Source organism: Ascaphus truei, chromosome 9, assembly GCF_040206685.1.
Source record: "Ascaphus truei isolate aAscTru1 chromosome 9, aAscTru1.hap1, whole genome shotgun sequence".
Lineage (NCBI taxonomy): Eukaryota > Metazoa > Chordata > Amphibia > Anura > Ascaphidae > Ascaphus > Ascaphus truei.
Genome location: NC_134491.1, coordinates 56,708,150 through 56,716,437, shown reverse-complemented (window position 1 = coordinate 56,716,437; position 8,288 = coordinate 56,708,150). Strand labels below are relative to the sequence as shown.

Below are 8,288 nucleotides of genomic sequence, written 5' to 3'. Positions count from 1 at the left end.
AATACACAAAAAATCTGCCACAGAGCGAACTCTGACGCGTTTCGTTCCAACAGGAACTTTGTCAAAGAGTATCCAGCACTGTGCCCTGTGATGTATATATAGTGCGCCACCGTCATACAATTGGTTAATAGGCAAATTGACACAGAGTGTGTAAACACACCTGAAGACTAATGAACCCATAGGAACACAAGTAATAATAGCGCTATTGTGAACACTATCAGTGCCCACTATTTAACATCATCAAGGCACACAGTTGTTACAACAAGACACTAAACGACAGTGCCTGAATACCCTGTTCATGTGTGATAATGGAATACAGGGAGGCCACATCTAAGGTGACCCACCTGTATCCCAACTTCCAATCCAAATTTTTTATGGATCTAATCAGATCCGAAGAGTCCTTAATGAAGGAAGGTAGTTGGTACACATTGAATACAAGAGAAATGTTTAGGATTCATGCCTTAAACACATTGTATCCCACGGGTATGAACATTGAGTGGGACCTTAAGCAATTTTTAACATGATTAGTTACACAATATTGTTGATATTATTTAGAGCATATATTTAATATGATTATTCACGATGTTCAATATATATAGATTTTTCTAATTATAGTTTATTGAGTTTTGATAGATTTGTATTGTATGGGTGTTATATATATGAGTGTTTAGATTATAGAATTTAACTATTGTTGGCATGTATTTCAATTACATTGACACTGGTGTAGAGTGTTTTCCCATTAGTATATACTAATTTTATAATGAGACACTGTCTTTTATGATGATGTTATCACATTAATTCCGTGTGTGTGATTAGTAGGTTTTCTAATAGAGAGTGATTTGTGATATTTAGTGATGTTCGTTCTGCTGCTGAGAAACTGGCACTTGTTGTCTATGTTTGTATATTTGTACTATTAGACATGAGTACTTAGTTTTGTTTTGTTTTTAATCATATATTGTGTCGTTTAGTGTCTTGTTGTAACAACTGTGTGCCTTGATGATGTTAAATAGTGGGCACTGATAGTGTTCACAATAGCGCTATTATTACTTGTGTTCCTATGGGTTCATTAGTCTTCAGGTGTGTTTACACACTCTGTGTCAATTTGCCTATTAACCAATTGTATGACGGTGGCGCACTATATATACATCACAGGGCACAGTGCTGGATACTCTTTGACAAAGTTCCTGTTGGAACGAAACGCGTCAGAGTTCGCTCTGTGGCAGATTTTTTGTGTATTATGCACTAATAAATAACCTTTATTTTTATTGCGTGTGGATCCATTCATACCCCGGCGGCAGCAGTGAACCGCCATACTACTTTCTATTTTTGCTCGTTATACCTTGGGCTGGAGCACGCTGATTTCCTCTTCCGGTTCACAGTTCAACGACGTCATCACAGACCGGAGACCAGGCGAGTCAAGACTGTGAGTGTTTGATCTCCCTTCCCCTACCTCCGCAGAGAGGATTCCTTGTCCATGGGTGACACCGGGTGTAGGAGGGCAGTGGCGGAGGGTAGCGGTTTACTCAGCTTGTGGTTCCTCAATAGGGGACACGGCGGTATTACTGCTTTTCATTCCTCCCTACCACCTTTAGCCCCTACCCGTAGATAGTCACATGTCACGTTTCAAGTGGGGTGTATTACAGTACTACATCATTTAGTAGAGGAACAGTGGACGGAGGAATGCTTTATTCGTTTTTTGTGCATTATATTTCTGGACTTTATGTAGGACATGCTTGCATCCATTTAGTAGCACCAGTTCCTTCCTAGGAGTGATTCTAGGATATTTGTTGCGCTATTAGAGAGGGTTGGGGTTCCGCAGAATTTCACAATATAATTATAGGGGTCCTTAACCAAACTTTTTTTGAAAACCACTGATCTAGAACAGGGGAGCGCAATCTTTTCCCCATGCACCTCCCTGCCGACTGTTCCCCTCTTCTCGCGACCCCCCTCCTTACCTTAGCTCTGGTGTTCTGGCGTCATGTTGCCATGGCAATGCGACGTCACATGACCCCGCGTCACCAGAGGCTGTCTGAACCAAGGTAAGGAAAAGTTACAGAGGGGGAGGGCGCGGCCCCAAGTTTGCGCACCCCTGACTAGAAGTTGATAAGCCTACATTTGATGTTGCATTTTAATGCTTGATACAGCGAAAGTTAAGTATACATTGTTTACCCACGCTGCACTTTTTCCATTTCTGGCTTTCAAGCTATCACTTGAGCACCTGTCAGATATTCTGTCTTGGTTAATAGGTGTTGAAATAGAAAAAGTGAATCATTTTAGGAACAAGTAAGGGACAGTCCAGGCATGTCTCATGTGTAATTATGCAAACAATGGTTAGCAATTCAAAGGGATGCAATGGAAAACAAGGCTTGTTTGGTCTGCAATTCTTTTGTTCAAAATAGTTTGCTCTCGTTGTAACATTTTCCTATCATGGTTTTCTGCTTGACTGAATTCATTAAGACGTGTGTTGTGTTTTAAGTCTCAGAAATATGTGAGATTGCTGTCACTAAATCAGATAATCCCCACCTGAGGATATTATGTTTTAAGCATTTTACATTTCTCTTTTAATTATCGGAACTGGTAAACATTTATCAGAACTGCACTCCGAAACGGGCTGTGGATAACACTTAAATATAAAGCTGAACGTGCAGTATCACGGCAGCATTTGGTTTTCAACCTTGTTTTGCAGGCGAGAGCTGCTTAGTGCTGTGGCTGCACATTTTAAATAGAGGTGACCAACTCCAGTCCTCAAGGGCTACCACCAGGATAGGTTTTCAGGATATCGCTGCTTTAGCACAGGTGGCTCAATCAGGCCCTGCTTCAGCATAGGTGGCTCAATCGGTCCCTGCTTCAGCACAGGTGGCTCAATCAGTCCCTGCTTCCGCACAAGGGGCTCAGTCCGTCCCTGCTTCAACACAAGGGGCTCAGTCCGTCCCTGCTTCAGCACAGGTGGCTCAATCAGAGGCTGGGTTATCCTGAAAACCTGACGTGTTGGTGGCCCTTGGGAACTGGAGTTGTCCACCCCTGCTCTATAACCACATCATTTCCATACCGAGGAATGACACATAGCCCAAAGACACTTGGCCCGAAGAACAGTTTCTACCGCTACACCCTGAGATACAATGTGTATTTGCCCTTTATGTTTTTTGCAGTCAACAAATACCTGTCAGATGACTCTAGTTTTTCTAGATCTTTTCCCCGTCGCCCACCCTGATCATTTGATTTGTAAAGCGGTGAGCGGAGATGGAAAGGTACAGAAATGCAAACTGGTAATATATTCTGTTGCATTCAGAGGACTTATTATAAAAAATAAATAATAATAGCCGTGAAGCCTCGTGATAAAACCACCACATAGGTATTTTTAGAAATGTAAATGATGAATGTTACTCTGTAGCAGGGGTGGCCAACTCAAGTCCTCAAGTGCCAGCAACAGGTCCGGTTTTCAGGATATCCCTGCTTCAGCACAGGGGACGCAACCAGTCCCAGCTTCAGCACAGGTGGCTCAGTCTGATTGGATAGGGATATCCCTCATACATGGCATTTGGGTGGCCCTAAGGGCTGGAGTTGGCCCACCCCTGCGCTATAGGTAGAGATTTTTCTGCGTGTATCTATATTTGTCTATGGGAATCTCATTCCCTAATAATATCATTTGCTGCTGTAGGGATCAGCAGTGTGTGTGTGTGTAGGGATCAGCAGTGTGTGTGTGTAGGGATCAGCATGAGGAGGAGTGAAAAGAGGAAGAGAGAAGGTTTGATCTTTATTTCATGTGCCTATTCTTAGCTGATACTCTCTTGCTGATTGCTGGACTTTGCATACTGAGCATATTCTCTAACAGTTATACTAGATTTTTGCTACACTTATATTGGGGTATTTTGTTGGCTGTGTATACAGGGTGCAGGGAAGAACCTTATGGTCCATTTGACCTGAGGGAACGGGCCTGAGGAAAGGGATCTCTCCCCGAAACGTTGCCCCCCTACTACCCTCCTACCTCCTTTTCCCATTGTGTTTACCCCCGCCCCCTTCCCCCCCCACACCCCCCATATTGTTTTTTGCGCACTCCCTGTTCTCCCTACTTTTTTTAGGGTTCACTGACATGTGTTTTCCGCTTATGTGACATAGCTCCAAGTTTGTTATTGTCAGGTACTCACATTAAATATTTTCAATTTGGCATTTACCTTGGTTTACGTTTTTCATATTTTGAGAGTGCTGGAGCAGTGTGTGTGTGTGTGTGTGTGTGTGTGTGTGTGTGTGTGTGTGTGTGTGTGTGTGTGTGTGTGTGTGTGTGTGTTGCCAACCAATGTGCTGTAAAAAGCCTCTGCCTACGAAGAGGTTAAAAGATTTGGCACTTTAAGACATCGATCACCAAGGCCCATATTCACAAAAGGGTGCTAACCTTTAGCACATCCTAATTCTCATTCATTTGAATAGGAGGTAGGTGTTACTGAAGCGTAGCACTCTTTAGTGCATATGGGCCTTACCAGTGCATCGTGTATTGCAGCGTTGTCTTGCCACATACCTCCTGATGAGCGCCGTGTACCATACATATATTATACCAGGTCAGTGTTTTTCATCAGGAGTTCCTATGAGCCCTTGGGGTCCCCGGGCATCCCTAAAGGGCTCCCTGCAATTTTCAGGTCATTTGATATTTGTACCAAATACGGAAGATTTTACAATGCATCTGATCTCAGACACGCTATTAATAATAATAACATGTTCTTGTATAGCGCTGCTAATTTTACGTAGCGCTTTACAGAGATATTTTGCAGACACAGTCCCTGCCCCGTGGAGCTTACAATCTATGGTGCCTGAGGCACAGGAAGATAAAGTGACTTGCCCAAGGTCACAAGGAGCCAACACCAGGAATTGAACCAAGCTCCCCGGCTTCAAACTCCCAGTGCCAGTCAGTGTCTTTACTCACTGAGCCACTCCTCCCTAAGAGGATTGGGGATCCTTACAATGCATCTGATCTCAGTCGCGCTATTAGAGAGGGCTGAGGTTCCTCAGAATTTCACAATATAATTATAGGGGTCCTTAACTAGAAAAATAAACACTGTACCAGATTAATGCCAGCCCCCAGCACTCCTTAGGCCGCAATTATAGTGCAGGAGCGCGCGCAGCGGAGCGCAAGGAGTCACACACGCCTGTCGCCCGAGCACTCCATGGATTCTGATGGGGAGGCGTGGCCGTGACATCACCAGGCTGGTTCGCTGATCCGCTCACGTGACACGGCCATCACGCGAAAAAAAAAATATTTGTCTCTTTAAAGTTCTGCCACGCCCTCGCGCGCACTATGGACGGCCAGATAGAGGTACTGTATTTTGTTTGCGCTGTCGCGCGCACTATAGCCGCAGTCTTATACATTCTTTGTACAATGCATTACAGGCCTCTCTGGCAGCGAAGGGTGCAGCTGTATAGCTTTCTTGCCTACAGCCCGGCAGTGCTGTGTTACACAGGTATCGCACTGTGATAGAACGCGGTTACCCGGCTGCCCCCGCTGCCTTATTTTTTTTTTTTAAATGTTGCTTATTTGATCAGTAAAATAGTTTAGTCTGAATGACCTGCAACACGGTTTGCTGTGTCCGCTGGGGAGCCAAATGTGTTAGGTTCTCTTTAAGAATAAATGAGGAGCTCAGAGTATTACATTGAGGGGCAGGTGAGTGACCCTAAATAATGTTATGGAGAGCACACCTCAGGCTGACACCTCCTCTGCATAGTGCAAGTTCCCTGTCACTGTAGTGATCAGCATTTTAGTGCACAGAAGCTCCCTCTGCCTGTATGATAGTGTGTGCATAGACTTGTGCACTCTAGCTATACATTTCCTGCCTCTCTCCCCCCCCCCCTCTCTTTCACTCTCCCTCTCCCCCCCCCCCTCTCTTTCACTCTCCCTCCCCCCCCTCTCTTTCACTCTCCCTCTCTCTCTCCCCCCTCTACCTATCTCTCTCTCCCTCGGCTTTCCATCCACAGGAATTCTCCCAATCTTGACCCGGCGATCACTGGAAATCTTTACTGAGGACCAAGGAAAGGATAGGAAGCAGAAAAGCAGCCCCCCCACACTGACCCACAGAGGAGCCCCCCCACACTGACCCACAGAGGAGCCCCCCCACACTGACCCACAGAGGAGCCCCCCCACACTCCCAGGTGAGCACAGCGCTGCCCCTTCCTCTGTATTCTCAGGCACACAGGGGGGCCCGGGGGTCCGTGCAGCCCCCCGGACCGGGCAGGATATGCAGGCTGGTCGCTGCCCTCTTCGGGGTTTGTATTCTTTTATTTTAATCCTATCTCTGCGGACTCGAGTTTCAAGAGGAAGGAAATGGGAGTTAAAAATTAAAGAAGTTTGACATGAAGATCGCTTATTCTGGGGAGTGAACTTGCTGTATATTAATTAGTGGATCTCGGAGGTAAAGCTGTTTTTATTACATTTTACAAAATAATCTATATTTTTACTGGGGGCGGAGGGGGGGGGAATTAGGTGATTGACAATTTTTTTTTTGCCTTATTTATATTGCACATAAATCCTTTTTAACGTCTGGCTAGTAGACTACAACGTACTGCTCTCTCCCGAAATTAAGGGGTTAAAAATGGGTGAAAGAGGTCGGTGTTGAGGATTCCCCCCCCCCCCCCCCCCCCTGCACTTTCTCCTCTTGTGTGTGATACATTTGTTTCCTCTTGTTTCTTTGGTTTGTTACATTGTGATGGGCGAGGTGGGGGGGGGGGGAGCTTTTGCATGCTCAGGGGCTTTGGGGGGGGCCGCACTGCCTGACATTACTAAAGACCCCCAGTGCGTTGCAAGCCCTGGCAGCGAAGGGGTTACACATATTTAGAGCCCTGTTGGTCTGCCGGGAATCCCAGGGACGGAGCATCTGCAGTACCCCAATTCTGCACATAGAGGGCGTCCTGTTCACTGCTGAGCTTGTCTGACCACAGCGCCCGCTGTGTGTAGGAAGCAGAACTGTGGCTGGGCTGAGGGCAGCTGTGACAGTGAGGGCTTCAGAGGGGTATAGCAATGGCCAACACAAAAAGTTCAGATGGTATCAAGGTTTATTTTCTTCTTGTAATCTGACTTCTTTCAAGGGCCAGAAATGACTTTCAAATCTGTAAGGAACTTTAAAATGAAACTGAATTAATTGATTAATTATAGTATATAATTAATTTCGGACATACACAAAAAAAAATAATATATATATATATATATAGATATATACACACACACACACACACACACACACACACACACACACACACACACACACACACACACACACACACACACACACACACACACACACACACACACACACACACGTGTACAATATATACTTAATAGCACATGCAAACATTAATTTACAATATATAGTTCAGTTTATGATTACCACATTGGGACCAGCCAGAGACTGTGCAAATCCTTCTGGGGGTACAAATGGGAACTGCCTGTGATTGGAAGGCAATACACACATTCACATCATTATATACACTGTATAACAAGGACCTAGAGCTGTGTTTTTTCAACCTTTTTTTTTGGTTAAGGAACCCCAGAATTAGATTGTGAAATTCTGGGGGACCCCAACCCTCTCCCCCCCCCCCCTTGTGCCAACCATCTCCCCTCTCCCCCACTTTTCAATGGTGCTCGCAGAACCCCGGTTTAAAATCACTAATCTAGAAATCTAACATATTGTGTGAATAAGTGGCATGTGGGATATTGTCTGTGTGGGAATTACAAGGTGGAGGTTAGCCAAAGATATAAATCTCCATGTGTGATGTTAGTTTGTATATCAGGGATGACTAACTCCAGTCCTCAAGGGCCACTAACAGGTCAGGTTTTAAGTATATCCCTGCTTCAGTACAGGTGGCTCAGTCAACGATTGAGCCACCTGTGCTGAAGCAGGGATGTCCTTAGAACTTGACCAATTGGTGACTATTGAGGACTGCAATTTTCAACCCCTGGTTTATACCAATGGTTCCCAGCCTTTTTCGCACCGTGCACCCCTGCTAGAAAATATTTGTTCCATGAACCCCTATTGATTAAATCTCATTGCCTACTCATCAGACTATTGTTAACAAAACTGTGTGTTGGATCCAAGGCTGTATAGTGTCTGGAGCACGTAGTGGGGAACACTTTTCTGGGGGGGGGGGGGGAGAGGGGGCGTTTGCAGAGGCGCCGCACTCTTCCCCGAGGCATTTAAATGAAATGCCGGGAGACCACGCGAGGTCTCTTCAACTTACCGGAATTCAGCCGGCTTCTTTCTGGTCACGTCGCCATGACAACGCGGCGTCATGTGACATGACGCGTCATC

At 45.3% G+C, this 8,288-nt stretch overlaps 1 protein-coding gene across 3 annotated transcripts in view; it reads left to right on the top strand.

Moving 5' to 3' along the window:
* The first annotated feature begins 5,780 nt into the window (after positions 1-5,780).
* LBHD2 (LBH domain containing 2) overlaps positions 5,781-8,288 on the top strand; it is a 29,028-nt gene continuing 26,520 nt past the window's right edge. The window contains exon 1 of one of the 3 annotated variants that reach the window (XM_075615014.1): positions 5,781-6,135. The gene's annotated coding sequence lies outside the window, so the exon portion shown is untranslated. The other 2 variants (XM_075615016.1, XM_075615015.1) reach the window with 2 other exon arrangements.